General features: G+C 37.4%; 1 protein-coding gene across 3 annotated transcripts in view; it reads left to right on the top strand.

The window, feature by feature from the left end:
• Positions 1 to 18,041, top strand: part of ARHGAP42 (Rho GTPase activating protein 42) — a 303,520-nt gene that overhangs the window by 154,980 nt on the left and 130,499 nt on the right. The gene's annotated exons all lie outside the window — the stretch shown is intronic.

The following is an 18,041-nucleotide window of genomic DNA, read 5'->3' on the forward strand; positions in this document are numbered from 1 at the left end:
ATCCTGAATCTCTCTTATTAGCATTTTATGATCTATTAGATAAATGGTTAATGGGAGATGGATTCCTTTATCCTTATTAAAAATAATGACCTGAGGGCCAGCGTTGTGGTGTAGCTGGCATTGCCATCATCTGCTACACAGGCATCCTATATAGCGTTCTGGCTGCTTCACTTCCAATCCAGCTCCCTGCTGATGACTTGGGGAAAGCAGTAGAAGGTGACCCAAGTGCTTCAGCCCCTGAAACCACATGGGAGACTTGGATGATGCCCCTGGCTTTAGCCTGGCTCAGCCCTGACTGTTGCAGCCATCTGGAGAGTGAACCAGCAGATGGAAGATCTCTAGCTCCCTCTCTTTCTCTCTCTCTCTCTGTCGCTTCCTCTCTCTCTGTAGTTCCAACTTTCAAATAAATAATAAATCATAAAAAAGACCTGAACTTGGTAGCCAATAAAAATAACTACGTGTGACTGTGAACACAGTAATGTTAGTTATACTTCTCTAATTAACTGTAATAAACATAGCTTCTCCTTACCAAATAGAAACTCTCTTGACAGGATCTGCTGTGAAGAAAATGGGAAGGAGTGATGTGAGGATATTTGCAGTAGGGTCCTGAGATGGTACAGAGTAAAAGCAACATTGCCCAAGGACAGAGTTGGACACCATGTAAACCACTGTCACTACAGAGTGATTAGTAATTAGGCAGTGGGTTCACTTTTATGTCAAATAATTGATGATTCTTTAGACAGAAGGCACTAGAGAAGTGGGAGCCAGAATTAACTTCTAGAGTTCACTGAGAAGGAAAATACAATGCCAGCTCATCCTGCTGACTTTTAGAGATAAGGTGTGGCTCACAAGCTTTAGCTTTTACTTTGAAGGCAGGAATTTAAATCAAAAGAGAGAATAAGAACTGCTCTTTAAATTACATGGTAATAGGATTCATGAAAAAAGTAATTTAGTGCTTGAAAAGAGGAAAGGCCTTTTCAACGAATGTTTTGAACTTGTGTATCAAACAGGCTGTCCATAATCTTTTACAGTAGTTCAGTGCTTCTCAAATTTGTTTCAAAATGGTGAGGTGCCCCTTACAAAGTGATGTCACCAAACAGTTCTCCTTTCGTTTTTTTGCCCCAGCTCACCTGAGGTTCCTGCTCCACTTCTGTCAGTCATAGCAGTTTTCTGTTGCAGGGACTCTCAAAGAAGAGACCAAGTTTGAATATATCCCTCTGTCTCTTTTTTTTTTTTTTTTTTTTTTTATTTTATTTTTTGACAGGCAGAGTGGACAGTGAGAGAGAGAGACAGAGGAAAAGGTCTTCCTTTGCCGTTGGTTCACCCTCCAATGGCCGCCGTGGCTGGCGTGCTGCGGCCGGCGCACCACGCTGATTGATGGCAGGAGCCAGGTGCTTCTCCTGGTCTCCCACGGGGTGCAGGGCCCAAGCACTTGGGCCATCCTCCACTGCACTCCCGGGCCACAGCAGAGAGCTGGCCTGGAAGAGGAGCAACCGGGACAGAATCCGGTGCCCCGACCGGGACTAGAACCCGGTGTGCCGGCGCCGCAAGGCGGAGGATTAGCCTAGTGAGCCGCGGCGCCAGCCTCCCTCTGTCTCTTGAGCATTTGTGCCCATTAGTGGCTCAAGAAAATGCTCAGGACTTTCCATTTTTGAACACTAATAAGGACAATGATATTCACTGAATAAAGTGTATAAGTCCAAATGACCTAACTTTGTAATGCTAATAATAATGAATGTATAGTAGTAATGTTAATTTTCTTTAACTTCTGTAAGTTGATTTTAAAACATGTCAAGAAGGGGACATAGGACCAAGATCACATCCCCTCTTCCCAACATGCTGCCAATTGCAAGGAAAAGAAGAGCAGAGGGAGGAGAGTTTGTTTTATGCAAGGTCCTGAGGCATCTTTTAGGATTCTGATATCTTTGTGATAGAATTCAAGCTAATGTTTCCTGATGAAGTGCTTGATTGTTTCTTGAAGATGGTTTAAAGTTGCTCCTGAATTTGTATTATTAATAGGTGACCTTTGAGTAAGGAAAGGTATCAGTTTGTTTTAATACAACCAAGTATAAGATACTATGTGATTGCTGGGTCTGCTATTAAATATTTGTGCAATGCTATCTTCATTGGACTTCTGTCTTCTCGAAGAGACAATATTAGCTATGACTATCTCAGCGCTCTCCCTTAGCTCTAGATGAGTTTCAATCTAGTCTAACTTTGACATATGTAGTAGATTGAATTTAGAGAAATGGCATGCAATACAGTCTCTTGACAAATCAAGACATATATACTTCTTGTAAACAGATATTTATTGTATGCTTTGATGATGTCAAATGTGATAAATTCAGGGCACTAGTCATATTACTCCAAACACAAAAATAGCTTTCTTTCCCTTCAAAAAGTAGTTCCTTTAGCCTTCTTAGGTCTTGCCTGTGTAGAGTTGCAGATAAAAACTGTGAATATTTGGGCGTATTTAATGGTAAGTTTTTGGCAGCTAATACCAAAGGGATTTTTCCATAGTTCTTTTTGTTGTTGCTTTTTAGTTTGTGAAGGAGTTGAGTTCAGTTCTGGAACAGAATTTCCCCTCTCTCAAAACTCTCAGTGGATTTTAGTCTTCTTTGCAGTGATAGTAGCTTTAAAAGCCTCAAGAGGGACTAGCGCTGTGGCATAGCATGCTAAGTCTCTGCAGTGCCGGCATCCCATATGGGCACCAGTTCGTGTCCCAGCTGCTCCTCTTCTAACCCAGCTTTCTGCTATGGCCTGGGAAAGCAATAGAAAATGGCCCAAGTCCTTGGGCCCCTGCACCCACGTGGGAGACCCAGAAGAAACTCCTGCTCCCTGGCTTCTGATCAGCCCAGTTCTGGCCATTGCAGCCATTTGAGGAGTGAACCAGTGGATGGAAAAGCTTTCTCTCTTTCTCTCCCTCTGTCTCTAACTCTACCTCTCAAGTAAATTAAAGAAAAAAAAAAAAAACTTCAAAAATAAAAAAAAAACTTCAAAAGATATAACACCTTCATGCATAATAATGGTATATAGTACAAAGTGTGGAGTCTATTTAGAATATCGTTTACATTCCTTTGACATTGGTAGCTGGCGTAGAATAAAATCTAAACTTCATACCATGGTTTACATGCTCTGGCCCTGACCTTCATCTCTGACCATTCCCCATTGCCTTCACTGTGCTTTCATCATGGTAGCCTTCTTGGAGCTTGTCAAGCTTGTAAGCATGTTTTAGAACATTTGCCCTTGTTTTCTTTGCCTGAATCTTTTCTTTCAGATCCTTGAGTAGGAGTTGAGAGCTAAAGATTTCTTAGAATTCATGTTTGCTTCCATATCGACTTGTTTTGTTTTCTTTGCAGCTCCTCTCATTATATGATACTGTGATTCTTTTCTGTGAATTTAACTTCCTTTTGGAACTATAATAGATAACCTCCATGAAAGCAGAGACTTTGTATTACATAACAAATATGTGCTTGAAAATGTGTATTGTCATGAATTAGTGGTAGAATAATTATAAACTAAACCAATTTTACCTGAAAGTTAATAAAGTGTGTTGTTTCTGGTTAGATAGCAACTTTCACTGAGCCTATACTGATTGATCTTTCATTCACCTTCATCTATAGGTATAAACTGATAAGGGGTACATTATTCCCATGTTATCTTGATATATGCTGAACCTACAATAAAAGTGCTGTTGGTTCAGTTAAGAACCTATTCAACTTTTAACACACAGATAGAGCATTCAACTATATTTACATGAACCCAGTTCTCTTTCTTATGGGGCCAGCCAAGACATTGAAAGTCCTGTCATTGGATTGTCATGGTAATATGGCTTATGTGCCCCAAGGACAATTAGCATCCAGAGCATAAGATGCATATTAGCACCTGTCAGTAAATAAGCACAGGCAGCTAGATTTATGAATTGTTAGGAAACATTGAACAAGGCCTTCAAGAAAGATGCCATAAAGATAATATTTTGTTGGTGGGCCAGCAAATATGATTATGCTTGGAAATATTTAGGATTTAGGTACTGTGGGAGCATAGTCCCTGGTGAGGGGTTATAATGAGGAAAAAGGGGGTGGTGATGGTGCCACATAATCTGAATAAACTTACTAGAGTAAAGGTCAAACAAAGCCTACTTCATGTGAAGAGGTAGAAGTTTCTCAAAACAAATTTTATCTACATTGCAATTTGACCTAGGCTTGCCCTGTTTTTGCTTTTATGCCACAGTGCTTTAGTTGTAACAGAGTAATGTAATGCGGTACCTTAGTAATGCAGATAGCATGTTTCCTTGCTACTAAGCTCAAAGGGGCTGTGTTTTTGATTATTCATTCTTCAGGGTTGTTTATAAGCCTAATTGAATTTTTGGCACAGGGTAGCAAGGCATCTTCCAGTGATAAGACAGCAGGCTATTGCTTATTCATCCCTAATAAATGTCTAGGGATAGGTTATTTTGCCAAATAGTATTTAGCATGCTCATTCTCCCTATCCTATCCCCAGCGCTTATTCAAGATTCATTTCCAAAATGGTAACTAGGGTTGATAAAAAAGCACAGTAAGTTCCAAAAGTTAATCTCATCCATTCACCTTTTGAAAAGTAGAAGTGGAATTTAATGAGGTAATTAACCTTTTGTTTGTAAATTCATAAAAAACTATAACTTGATATGCCCAGCTAGACGGTGGTCCACATTCATTATTTGTTAAAATCATCTCTTTCCCAAAAGAGACAGGAGTTTTTTTTAACCTTTTTTTTTTTTCTTTAATGGTTCATCCAAACATCTCACTGTCAAGTAGTATATGAATGAATCAGCTATTTTCTGAGACTAAAATGAATGTGAATAGGAAAATGACACTTAGTTTACAAAGTCCAGCATTGTCCTTCTTTTCACTTATATTCGATTTTCAGTTTATATTCTCTACCTTCTCGTCTTCCAGTTCCTTCCCTCACTTCATCCTTATCACCAATCTCGAGACAATAGGCTGTGTCAAGAAATATTTTTTGGCTGATGACCATTTGCCGCAGATCACTATTTCAGACTCTGTGGCCTACAAAGATGAGAACTGGAAGCAGAGCTGTTTCCTCAGAAATACTCAGAAATTGGTTGGGAAGATAGACTGGCAAAATGTGATCTGCAGAGTTCTGTGATCTTAGAGATGTGATCAGTATTGGGTAGGAGTCGAACAATACCTGTAAAACTTAACTTGAGAATATTAAGGGAGGGCTTACTGAGGAGGTGACACTTGGGCAGATATTTAAATAATGAGTGGAAAGCATTCATTTGGGGAATGGGACAAGTGAAGCAGAGGAGAATGATGAAAAAGTGTGTGTGTCAACGTCCTGGGTGTAAGTGGCTGCAGAAAGGTTATTAGGAGCTCCTTTGTTGAATTTTCTTGGATACTGGCTAAAAGATGTCTTTTATATTGACAGTTAAAGAGAGATGATACAAGCTGAGAGGTAACATTCTTTTCTAGAAACTATTCTGGTGGCTTGGTAGAGTGTTAAATATGGGTGGATTGCAAATCTGGGTGCTGACAGAACTTGAAGGGACATTTTTCCATGATCCTGGATGTATGCTGCGGCAGTGGGGATATCCCAGGCTGGCTATGGAAGGTGAAGGAGAGGCCATAGCTAGGTTGGTTGGGCAGTTGGCTGAAATTGGTGCCATTCTTTGACAGGAGACAAGTCAGGAGAGAGGAGAAGGCTGGAATGTGTTCTGAGGGTATATTTTTGAGAGGCCAGTGGGAATGGGACTAACACTTAGTTTACAGATAAGGAGCTTAGCAGAAATGTCTGAATTGGAGACAAGATTTGTAAGCCTTCCCTTCACCTGATATTTGAAATATGAAAATGCATTAGTTGACCCATGGATAGAGTGTAACATTTTCTCTTATCATGAAATGTAAGATAAGTTAGTTCAGTGTATTTTTTTTCCTTTTTTCCTTTGAAAGTGAGTTCTTGGAAGCTCATCTAGGTCAATATATCACTCAGGTATACCAGGATGCTCTCATGATGACATGCAAAGCAGGGTTTGGGTGGAAGCACTGGGATCAGGAACACTGATTTCATTAGCCTTGTGTCTTTGTCAGTGTGCAAAGCTGTTTTCTTTTTGATGACTGTCTCATGAAGTTCAGCTTTATTATATTCTTGAATCATCTGAAAGATTTCGTTTTTCTCTTCAAGATTTCAGACTAAAAAACTTTTTGATTAATTTAATATCCCTTGACTATGCGCATGCTTGAATGTCTGAGGACATCACTCAAAACAGAAAGCTACAAACAGGATGTGATTGTTTACTGTAGGAGGGCCAGGGATTGTTTGGCTGTCAGGAGTCTGTGTTTGAGGGCCTGGGGAACATTGAGATAAGAAGTAGGACTTTACAACTAGTGACAGTTTTTCTGCTTATGTAAACTGCACATCTGAGGATCAGTGTATTAAGTGTTTTAATTTTTCAGGAGTAATAAAGCAAAAAAAATAAATCAATGATTTTGTTTCTCGATAACCTTCTTACCATTACATAGGGCAGTTTGAGTGTGCCATGGCATAACACCACTCCTTTGTATTATGTCAGGTTGTAGGCATCTTTATGGATTAAGGAGCATCTGTGTGTCTCAGGATGTCTTGAAAGAAAATAGCTTTGAAACCTCATTTTTCTTAAACAGCCTTTCAGTCAGTTCTAGGACCTGAAAGTAATGCCAGCCATGGCCTGGGAGTACGATCAAAAGAGGTCACAGGTTAATGATTTATTAAGCAATTGTGTTTTCTATTGGGATATAACTTTTCACAGATAACGAAAAGTGTGTTGCTTTCTATGTTGTTTGTCATATGTTGTAAAAAGAATTTCCCTAGTATTGACACATCGCTGTACTTCCCATGACATAAGACCTCATCAGAAGGGCTGAAAGAGTTTCCTTGCTTCTCTGGGTAAGAAAGGATTTTGACAGCTGTACAGTGTGGAAACCTGGCTGATGGTTTATGAAAAGATCTGGGTTTTCAAAAGACCAGGGACAAGAGTTATAACATATGGAACTTATTTGGGAAGTAATTCTTAGCTATGGCTAAGAGCCTGCGCTCAAATGCCTGGGAAAGTTTAACAGAAAATCTATGCAAAGTAAATCACCTCTCTTGTTTGCTAAATTGTAGGACTTAGATAACTTTTGGTTATTCATGGACTCCTGCGATTCTCTATTAAAGCTCTGAAGTTTTCTCTTTTAATTAATTTTTCCTGGTTTTATTTTTAACAACACTGTGATTCAATTTACTGGCTTATTCAATTAGCGAATTATTTATTTAAGAAGATTATTTTCTCTTCCTCCCAACCCCCAGAGATCCTTAAAATGTTCATATCCAGACACTATGGGGGTAGTAATGGTGAAGATATGGTGTGTGTGAGTGTGTGTGTGTGTGTGTATGTATTAGCCTTTGGTGCTGTTTTTTCTTAACTGTGCAAGTTCCAATTATGATGTTTCCTGTGTTTATTTATATCAAGAAAGTATGTGACATAAACATCCCAAGTGTCAGTCTAGGGAAAGTAAACTGGGAAAAGGCAGTATGTTTCTGAAAGAATACCACCTCTGCCCCTTTTTTTTTCTAATTTCTCAGAATTCAGTTGGTTAGAATTATGTAGGGGAAATACTCTCACTTTAAGTGAATACTTAGAGACATCTCTTCTTCATTTTCCCTATAGTAAAGTGGAGTTTATTTCCAGAAGCCACATGGGTCAGGGTTTAAGTTCTAGATCTGCCAACCACTAGCCTTGGGCAAATTATTTAGTCTTTTTGGCTATGTGTTTCCTTATCTATGAAATGGGAATAATAATAATGCCTTCATCATAGGGTTGTTGTAAGGACTGATGCCCAGGGTTGTAATAGGAGCTCAACAACTTTTGTTAGCCCTATACTCCAGAATATGTATCCCAGTATCCTGATGGGAACAACATATTTAATTTCACACTTTTAATTTCCCCACCGCACTCCTTTTCTGCTTTCTACTTAAAACTCCAGCAAAGCTGTATGTTTTTGTTTTTCCAGTTTTCAGTTAAGCATATCCATGAAATCAACCTCAAGGGAAACAGGAGCAGGAAGGATCTGGAAGGCAATAGCTGTGCCTTATGTACAAGGGGTTACCAGTCTTTCCTTTTTAGTCAGTGGTGGCCATTTTTGCGATAATGGTCTGCCTCCTGTGAAGTTGGACTTGAAATACAATGGTGTATATTCTTATGGAAAATCACTTTATGACTAAAGAATCGCAAATGATTATAAATAAGTGAATATAGTTTATCTATTGACTTTTTCTATAATCATTTTCTCCTCTAACAGTAAAATCAATGAGTTTAGCTTCAGATTGCTACCTATGTTATATAGCACATATCAGAAAATCTATCATGGAGGAATTTTTCTTATTTTCAGATATTTTAGTTTCCTGTAGACAAGGAGCCATCCTCCATAGTATGAGACAGTATCTGCATGAGTAATTTATTGCAGATACAAATTAAGGCTACCAAAGTTAACTTTTTCTTCAATCTACCAATTGTATGTTGAGTTTCCACTGTGGCCAGGCACTTCTCTAAACAGTGACTATTAAAAAATTAGTAAAACATTAACCTTGCAAAGCAGCAGACTTGGAAGATACATGTTTATGTATTTATAATATACATTTACTTAATTTACAACTTAATATACCCCTCTTAATACTTATATTTTATAGCTCTTACTAGCTGGTAATATTTATAGCCAGTGTTTTGTGATCATTTCTTCGGTTCAACCTCAGAATTCTTCTTGACCCAGCAACACAGAAGGCTGCCAAAACTCAACTTCATTTGTTATCAGTGCTACAGTAAAGGTATCTTAACAGTGTTGCTTTGGAAGCTGAGAAGCCCCACTTGCTTTGTATAAAAGTGAGTAAATGTAAAGAGGTGCAAATGAATTCAATCTTTTGGGTACTAAAAAGGACATACTAAAATTAAAATAGTATATACCAATAGGTACAAGTTTAAAATAGATCAATAATTAGATAAAAGGGATTTTGTCTTATATGCACTCTGTGCTGTTGTTTGTGGTTTAATATTGGTGTTTTCCAGATAAATACAGGTTTAGCTTCAGGAAGTAGTGTGCTAGTCAATGTTAAACATTTGCATTCAGAGATTTGGGTGTACTCTCTGATTGCATGGTGTAAATCTCTCCACCTCAGCTGATTTAGACATGTGCCATTAAAACACTTCCTTCAGCACACCTCTAGCCCTGTATTGCTCTCCAAATGACCTCCATGTGAATTAGCTAGGTCAGTCTGTACTTGGAATGTGCATCTCTGTCCTCTTCAATTTGTTCTTCCTTTTCATACTCTCTCTCTCTCACCTCTTCTTCACTCCCGTCTTCTCCCCTTTAATACAAAACTGCAGGGGCCAGCGCTGTGGCATAGTGGATAAAACTGCTGCCTGCAGTGTGACACCCATATGAGTGCCGATTTGTGTCCTGATTGCTCCACTTTTGATCCACCTCCACGCTAGTGTGCCTGGGAAAGCAGCAGAATATGGCCCAAGTCCTTGGGTCCCTGCACCCATGTAGGGAACCCAGAAGAAGCTCCTGGTTCCTGGCTTTGGAGTGGCCAAGCCCTGGCCATTGCAATCATTTGGGAAGTGAACCAATGGATAGAAGACCTTTCTCTCTCTCTGCCTCTGCCTCTCTGTAACTCTACCCTTCAAATAAATAAATGAATATTTAAAAAAATACAAAACTGCAGTATGAAATTGAAGAAATTACATGTGCGTTGGGGTACCTCTATATTTCTTAAGGTTTTGGCAATCCACTGTTCCCTCAATACTGAACAATTATTATAGAAATACACTAACACTTTGCTATTAAAATGTAATTGCCATAAAATAACTTGGAATTGAATGAATTTTTTTATAACATTGCAGAGCCACTCAGAAGTTTACTTAAATTTATAAACAAAGTATTTAGAACAGATGGGTGACTTTAATTTCACTCTCCAAAGATACTCTTAAGGTGTTTACCAAGAAGGGTAGGGATATCAGCAGGAAAAATTAGCACTAAGATGTGGGTTTGAGGATGGGCAGAATAAACATTGAATTGAAGAAATTATTGATTTGTTGAAACTCCTTTTATTCCCACATACAAAGCCACCACCACACCTTCCCAAGTTAGGAGATAAAATATAAATAAATATTCTTGAGACCGCAGTTAGCCTAGCTGTGGCTGTGTACCTTGTCTTTTAATTTTGAGGTGAGGTAGTGCAGAGAAGGTGTATTTTCCCAAGCCCGTGATTATTGATATACAGGGGTATCTCTATTATAGGAAATGCTTTGGCTATCTCCTGTAGTATTTTTTTTTTAAAGATTTATTTATTTGAAAATAGAGTTACAGAGAACGAGAGAGACCGAGATGGCAAGAAAGGGGGTGGGGGGTGGGAAGAGAAGCTTCCATCTATTAGGTCACTCTGTAGATGGCCGCAATGGCTGCTGCAGGGCCCGAAACACTAGGGCCATCTTCTGCTCGCTTTCTAGGTGCATTAGTAGGAGCTGGCTTGGAATCAGAATATTTGGGACTTGGACTGGAATGCCAGCATTGCAGGATGTGGTTTAACTTGTTGTACCACAATATCTGCCTCCATATTCTAGAATATTACTGACATAAGCAACATCACTGGAATCTAAAGGTGAGACCACCAAGAGTACACAATTAAGTAGATCTCCAGATTTCCAAAGTAGAAGAGAGACTGGATCCCCCTTACCAGTCACCTTAGAGAACACTTTTAGTGAGTCAAATGCAGGATTGATTATTTATCCTGTTGAAGAGAAACAACTGAGGTTGCAAGATTTTTTTTTAAAGATTTGCTTATTTACTTGAAAGGCAGAGATACAGAGAGAGAAGGAGAGAGGTGGAGGGGAGGGGAGCAAAATCTTCCACCTGCATTTTCACGCCCCAAATGGCCACAATCCTCAATGGCATGAGCTGGCCTAAGCCAGGAGCCAAGAGCTTCTTCCAGATCTTCCCTGTCTGCCACATTAGTGCAGGGGCCCAAACACTTGGGCAATCCTCAACTGCTTTCCCAGGTACATTAACAAGTAGCTGGATTGGAAGTGGAACAGTTGAGGTTCAAATCCATATAAGATGCCAGCACTGCAGGTCAAGGCTTAACTTTCTACACCACAGCACCAGCCCTTCAACATTTCTTAAGTCTTACCTTTGAGCACTCTAGCTCTGGATGACATAATTTAAACATCTTCCATGTGTGACCTTTGAGCTAATATGGTCTTTAAAATAGTCCATAAAAGTGCTTTCCTAAGTGCATACTTTTTGGTGAAATTGAAAGAAAAGTATTTGTTAAAATGAATGTATGTGCAGGATATTTAGGGTAACTATTTTAAGTAGCTTTTAAGTTGTCAACTCTAATTTGTCCTTTCATCTCTTGTTATTTATACCTGAGAAGCAGTTTGACTTCTATTTTTCCTCATTTTAAGGCTTTATATTTTAAGTTATAATGGACAAGTATTAATCAGGATTGCAGTAAGTAGATACAAATTTGTGGGGAGGCAATATGCTATGGTTATATTTGGCATGTAAAAATGTTACCACAATGCTTAAATGTTTTTAAAACATTCAAGTTTAACTTCCCATTAGAGATTGCTGGTTAGAAGAATGAACTTTAAGAGCAGAAACACTAAAATAAATAACTTGCTTTTCTGGTTCAAATAACCCAGTACTGAGAGAATTTCATCTGGTTTAACGTAGAGTTATGACATTATTAGATCACAGTGGATTATATAAAATTTTTTCATCTATTTCCCTCCCACAATTTCTCTGCTAGATTCTGTGAAAATGGCAAATGATTCATGGTTGAATGGTTTTCTGTTGCTTCACCTTATGATGGTTTTATTAAAAAATAAAAAAATTATAGTTTGACTTCTCTGTAGGGCTGATCATAAACTCTAGAAGCAGAAAGGATTGCTTGCTCTTTTGACCCTAGTAATCGCTTCCAGTTTAGAAGCCTTGATATCCGGTGTGCACTGGTAAGATTTCACTCTCTCATCCTAACACCCCTCTGGCAACTTAATAAGTCATTTAAAAAAATTTGTATCCAGATGCACCACAATTGACCTAATGATTATAAAAGGAAGAAATTAATGATTTATATTTATTAATATAGTCATGGTAATTAGATACAAAATTAAAGATTAATCTCTATAAGCAGGCTAGAAGAATAAAGCATATTATCATCTTTATTATACAAAAAAGTAAACTGAGACTTAATTTGAGTAAGTTGACCAAGATTGCATAGTTGAATTAATTAAATGCAAATGTATACATTTCGCTGGAAAGGATACTACTTCTACTTATCTTCTGTAAAAGGAAAAGGGGTCATGTAATTTGATTCTCCCAAAGCTTCAACTTCTTTCCCTAAGTTATTCCTATAAGAAAAGTATTGTTACTGGTAAAAAAAAATAGAGAGAGGAAAGCAGATGCAATATAAATGAGTGGGGTTCATAGTGGAACACTGCCTTGATTAGTAGAATCAAACCGTTCGAACATTAAAGTACCAAGTATATATTCAAGAGTAATTAAATGAATGCATGTAGTATTTGGATTGCCTTACAGAGTACATTTTTAGACAAAAGATGTGTTTTTTTTTCTTGAGAATAATATGCTCATATTAAAGGAAATAAAGTAACATGAAATTAGTCTTTTGAATTCTGATTTTATTATATACCTATCCTTAACACCTCCTGTGAATTTTGGCCTTTGAGTTCCAATTGAAAGGTGCTGTGGATTTGCCTACTGTTAAAAGATTATGTAGCTGTGGAGAGTTAAATTGACCTTGGGAGTCCTTGGGAGTGAGTCCAAGATGATTCCAGTACCCCTTCCCAGTGCTGCTTCCTCTGAAGTTATTGAGGAGGAAGGAATTGGACAAGGTATGGGACAAGGCAGATGAGAGATACTTGCTTGTCATCCCAAATTAGAATTCTGATGCATTTTTCCAGTTGCAAATACCAATAGGAGAATAACTCAACCTTCCATCAGAGATTGTCTGTAGATGTATTGATTATGTTCAACCCACTCATAGAATGTGCCTTTGTGATCTTTCCACTTTGGGTGTATTGGCTGTATCAGCACTGCAAGAGTAAATTATTTTTGCAATGAGCAATAACATCCATGTTTTCTTGTTGTAAGTAGCATAGTGCACTGTAGTCTTGTTAATTATCTCAATATCATTAAATCTTTACTTTAAAACATTGGATGTTTTGGCTCTTTGATGGTTTGAGGAACAGAATGATAATCTTACATCCTAGTGTTACCTAGTAGATTGCTGGATAATTGGACATATGTTCATTAATTCATCATGACTTGTGACTATCACCAGCAGATTCTAGGCAAAACTGGGAAAAAGGAGTCAAAGTGTAAAAGTGTAAACAGAATCACCTTTCATACTTCTTACATTCCATTTGTGGGAAGATTCTCAGCAGTGAAAAGTAAGTGTTAAAAATTCCTATGGGCTAGCACTTGAAAAATCCATACTCTATGGAAAATTATAACTTGAATGTACGTGGAAGGGAAAAAAACTCCAAACATATTTAGAGAATCTTTCTTTTACCCACATGACAACATTTCTTGCCATTATTTTTGAGTGATTTATGAGCACTCCCTTGTGGCTGTCTATTAGAACCACTTGAAATAACAAAGAAAAGCTACAGGAAACTTAATTGTCTGGCTTGATGTAACTTGCCCACAGTTAAAGTGTGTCATACTGGTAAACAGTGTTGTAAGGCATACCCAGTATCACACTTGCTTCTCTTCTGCTGAAAATAAGAAAAAATGCTCATTTTTTACTTTAAATATGGAACAATACAAAAATAAGCTGCTTAAGCCCAAAATTTCAATTATGTATAGGAATTACAAGTTAATTGTATCTAAATTATAAAACTAAGGCATTTAAAAAATCAGTATCTATAAAGAGTACTAAAATTACTTTTGTCTTTTTCCTAAAACATCTTAATAAGGTTATGCAAAGTCACATATTCCTGCAAAGTCACATATTCCACAAATATCTTGGGATCTTGAGTCTCCTGAACTTAGTGACTTGATGTTCCTTCCTGTATAACAAATCTCAGGAGAAGAAGTTCCCTATGAACCAAAATTGTATTTCTCTAAGACTTTTTTTAGAAAAAGAGAGTGTGCATTGTTGTATTTCAGTTAAGGGAACTCAATTGAAGTAAGTAAGGATAGTCTGGATTATACTAAAAATCTAGGCAAAGAGGTCTGAATATGGAATCATTGCTGCGTTCTAAAGAGAGGAATACTATTAAATAACTTTTCCTAAGAAGTAAGTCATACATAAGATGCAGGCCATTCATATGTAAGCCAGTTTTGGGAAGAAAAAGGTGGTGACAAGCTAGGCTAACTAAGCAGCTGGAAGAGGAACTCCAGTCTAAAGTCACAGAGATGAGACTGGGTTCCTACAGTGTTGACAGAGGAGTAGTAGAGAATTAGCAAGATATTTCCAAGAGACATTAAAAGAGTTATTGGCTAGCAGGATAAATAGGAAACAACAGCAACACTATGGTTCCAGCCTCAGACACTGGAACTCTGTAACCATGTTCAGAAATGGAGCAAATGAGGTAGGGAGTAGGTTTGGTAGAGAAGGAGTAAAAACAATTTCACTTTGGATCTATTACATCTAATGTCATGGGAAGTCTCAAATACTGTGGTAGAAAATCCCACTTCACAATGACCAAACTAATCAATATGAAGTTTGTGTGCACGTGTGTGTGTGCATGTGTGTTTAACTTGGGAATGATAAGATTAGGAAAGTTGATAGGCCAATCCTTATAATATGTACTTGGCACCCACACCCATATCCAATAGTTCAAATCTCTGCTAAAACCCTTCTCTGGCAGCTATATAAATATGACCTGGGAATAAGGCAAAAGCCTGAGGATATAACAAAATGGGATAATTAACAACCACCTTATGAGGCAAGTATTATTTCATATCTCTATTGCTTCCATATTTCCTGGTTCATTTTTCTTTTGGTTTTGGATTTGCTCCATGTTCTTCTCTTTTACTCTCACTCTGTTAATATGAAACTAGAGGAATATAAAAAAAAAAAAAAGTGGCAAAGGTACTCAGAAAAAAATGAGGCAAGAGGAGAAAAACATCCAATAGAGTGAGGGAGATAACAAAAGAAATGATTTGTTGAGTGTTTCTCATGTGCCAAAGAGTACACTAAGCTTTTCACAATGTAGAGACTAAAGCTGATTTTATATGAGTAATGAAGTCTAACATGTAAGAATCATCTGGAGTGCATTAAGAACGTGAGTGCTGAAGTTAGACAGACCCGGCTTCATTTGAACCTCGGCATCAAAATTGATAGCACTCGGTGTCTTCATCCTTATACCTCTTAAGGTTTTTATGAAAATTAACTGAGAAATAAAAATATTTTTTAAAGTTCTTAGCATAGATTTGGCATTTGATAAGGTTATGCTACATATAAGCTTCTTTAAGAAATTGACTGAATGTGTATTCTGTTCATAATTGTCCAAGGCCGTCCTTAGAATTTCCCCCTGAATGATTTAAAATGTAGTTATTCAATACTAGGAGATAAAAATCTAAATTAATTTAACCAAATGGCACCTTGCCAGAGGCATAACAATAGCAAATAGCCATGAATCCAATTTTTCCCTTAAACCGTTACAACATATGTGTGGTTGTACATATGAATCACGATATGCCTTTTGTGTGAAGTCAATAGCTGTTGTTCCCAATATGTGGACTTAAATCAGCAAATCAAGGTGGAAATGCCAGTACCCAAAGGGCACTAAGTGGATTTGTGACCTGATTTGGCTGGTTCTGACCCTCATTTTGAGGGTCAGAATCCTGGGAATTGCTTGACTTTGATCCTTGCACATTGGTCAGTCACCTGAGATTCTTCAATTCTGAAATAATCCAAAGAAGGAGCTAAATTTTGGTAAGATTTAAAGAATTATGGTTGTTCCTAAAAGAAAATGACATGCAAATAGAAAACTCTTATTAAAATGTGAATTGGGGTACAACTCTGTTGACAAACTTGGGGAAAGTTTGGCCATTTGGGGAATTGACCGGTGGATGGAAGACTCTCTCTCTCTCTCTCTCTTTCTCTCTCTCTGCCTCTGCCTCTCATTCTCTCTCTGTGTAACTCCAACTTTCAAATAAATAAATAAGCCTTTAAAAAAATTCATTACCTCTTGAGTCCTTAAAATCAACTTCTTAAGTAGATAATGCGGTTGCTACTCAGAGCAGTTAAAAAAACAACCCTCAAAAAAAAGAACCTGGTTTGTTTCTTTCTTTCTTTCTTTCTTTCTTATTTATTTATTTATTTGACAGGTAGAGTTATAGACAGTGAGAGAGAGAAAGGTCTTCCTTCTGTTGGTACACTACCCAAATGGCCGCCACTGGTGGTGCTATGCCGATCCAAAGCCAGGAGCCAGGTGCTTCCTCCTGGTCTCCCATTCGGCCATCTTATACTGCTGCTTTCCCGGGCCACAGCAGAGAGCTGGACTGGAAGAGGAGCAGCCAGGACTAGAACCGGGGTCCATATGGGATACTGGTGCATTTTCAGTATATTAAGCATAATACTGCCTCTTGTCTTCAATCTCATTATTTCTTGTGTCTCCCCACTTGAGAAATGTTTTCAAGTTTAAGTTCACTTGCTTGGAATACATCTGCTGTGCTAGTGAAGTACTTATTGAAGTTTCCAACATAAAGTAATCAATCATTTAGTAAATGGTAGTCTTTATTATTACTGTTCCACCAAATGGCATGTTCATGATACTTTTTTTCCCTTTTGCAAACTTAGCTTTAAAGGTAGAATTAACTAGTGTGTCTGTGTGTGTGTGTGTGTACTGGTGCAAAGAGGTTTGCAGAGAGAATTAAAGGTGACCTACTTTATCATTATTTCCAGTAGAACACCTGCATTATATATCTGGCAGCATGTCTGCCTAAACTCACAAATCAGAAATTGGTGATGGATGTCAGAGATACCTGCAGTTGGCCCTCAATGTCTTTGAAAAGATTTTGAGTATTGATCTACTTTGTATGCTTACATTAGCAAAGGATTTCAGGTCCTCTTTACAGGAGCTATTATCTCATTTTCTTGAAAAGCGGGGCAATGATAAGACTATAGGGAGTTGCAGTCAACATGTTTTTGTTGTTGTGTATACTATCTCTGTATTTTTAGTTTATGGAACTGAAGAACTAAAACTTATCTTGAAGCTAAGCAATGTAATGAAAGTTTTAAATTTTGATAACATTTCGGCCTTAAAGATAAGTTAAATTTTGTTAATGATCTCCTTTTTAATTTAATGCATTCTAAAGAATTTTTATTTCAAAAAAAAAATCAAGATTCCCTTCCAGCATAATGTTATCCTTAGAAATTTCTGTCTCCCAGAATCTAGTTCCTGGCCCTTGTACCTTGCACCCTTTTATAATACTGTTACAGGCCAATATTAAAAGATTTATCCATTTTAAAGTTTAAATCCTGATTTAAAGTTTGAGAGAAATATTTTTCATTGAAATCCAATTAGATACTATTTTAGTAGGATTGGAAATATTATGAGAACATTTCATGCAGATCCCAAGTGTGAGGAATCTAATTAAATAGAGAGAAAAAAAATGAGACTTGGTTTATTTTGCAGCTATACAGTGATAACATTCTAGTGGCAAAATGGGAGAGCTTTTCTGTGGTTCAGTTTTAAAATAATGCTTGAAGTGGCTACAGTGAACCAGTATAATTAAAGATTTTCATAAATTCAATGCCCAATGTACTGTTACTTAGTTAAGTCTTAGAAGAAATTTAATTATTCAAACTAAGATTCCAACAAAATTAATTCTTACTTTCAAATTATTCACATTGTTGTTACAACCAAGGGAACTAATATGTGGAAAAAAACTTAATTATAAAGTAGAAAAGTATTATGCAACATGTAAGGTATTTTTATAGGAGGAAACGAGACAAAAGCTTTCTGTATTTGATAAATTGAATAAAGGAGCTAT

The sequence above is a fragment of the Lepus europaeus genome, chromosome 7 (assembly GCF_033115175.1).
Source record: "Lepus europaeus isolate LE1 chromosome 7, mLepTim1.pri, whole genome shotgun sequence".
In the NCBI taxonomy this organism is placed as follows: domain Eukaryota; kingdom Metazoa; phylum Chordata; class Mammalia; order Lagomorpha; family Leporidae; genus Lepus; species Lepus europaeus.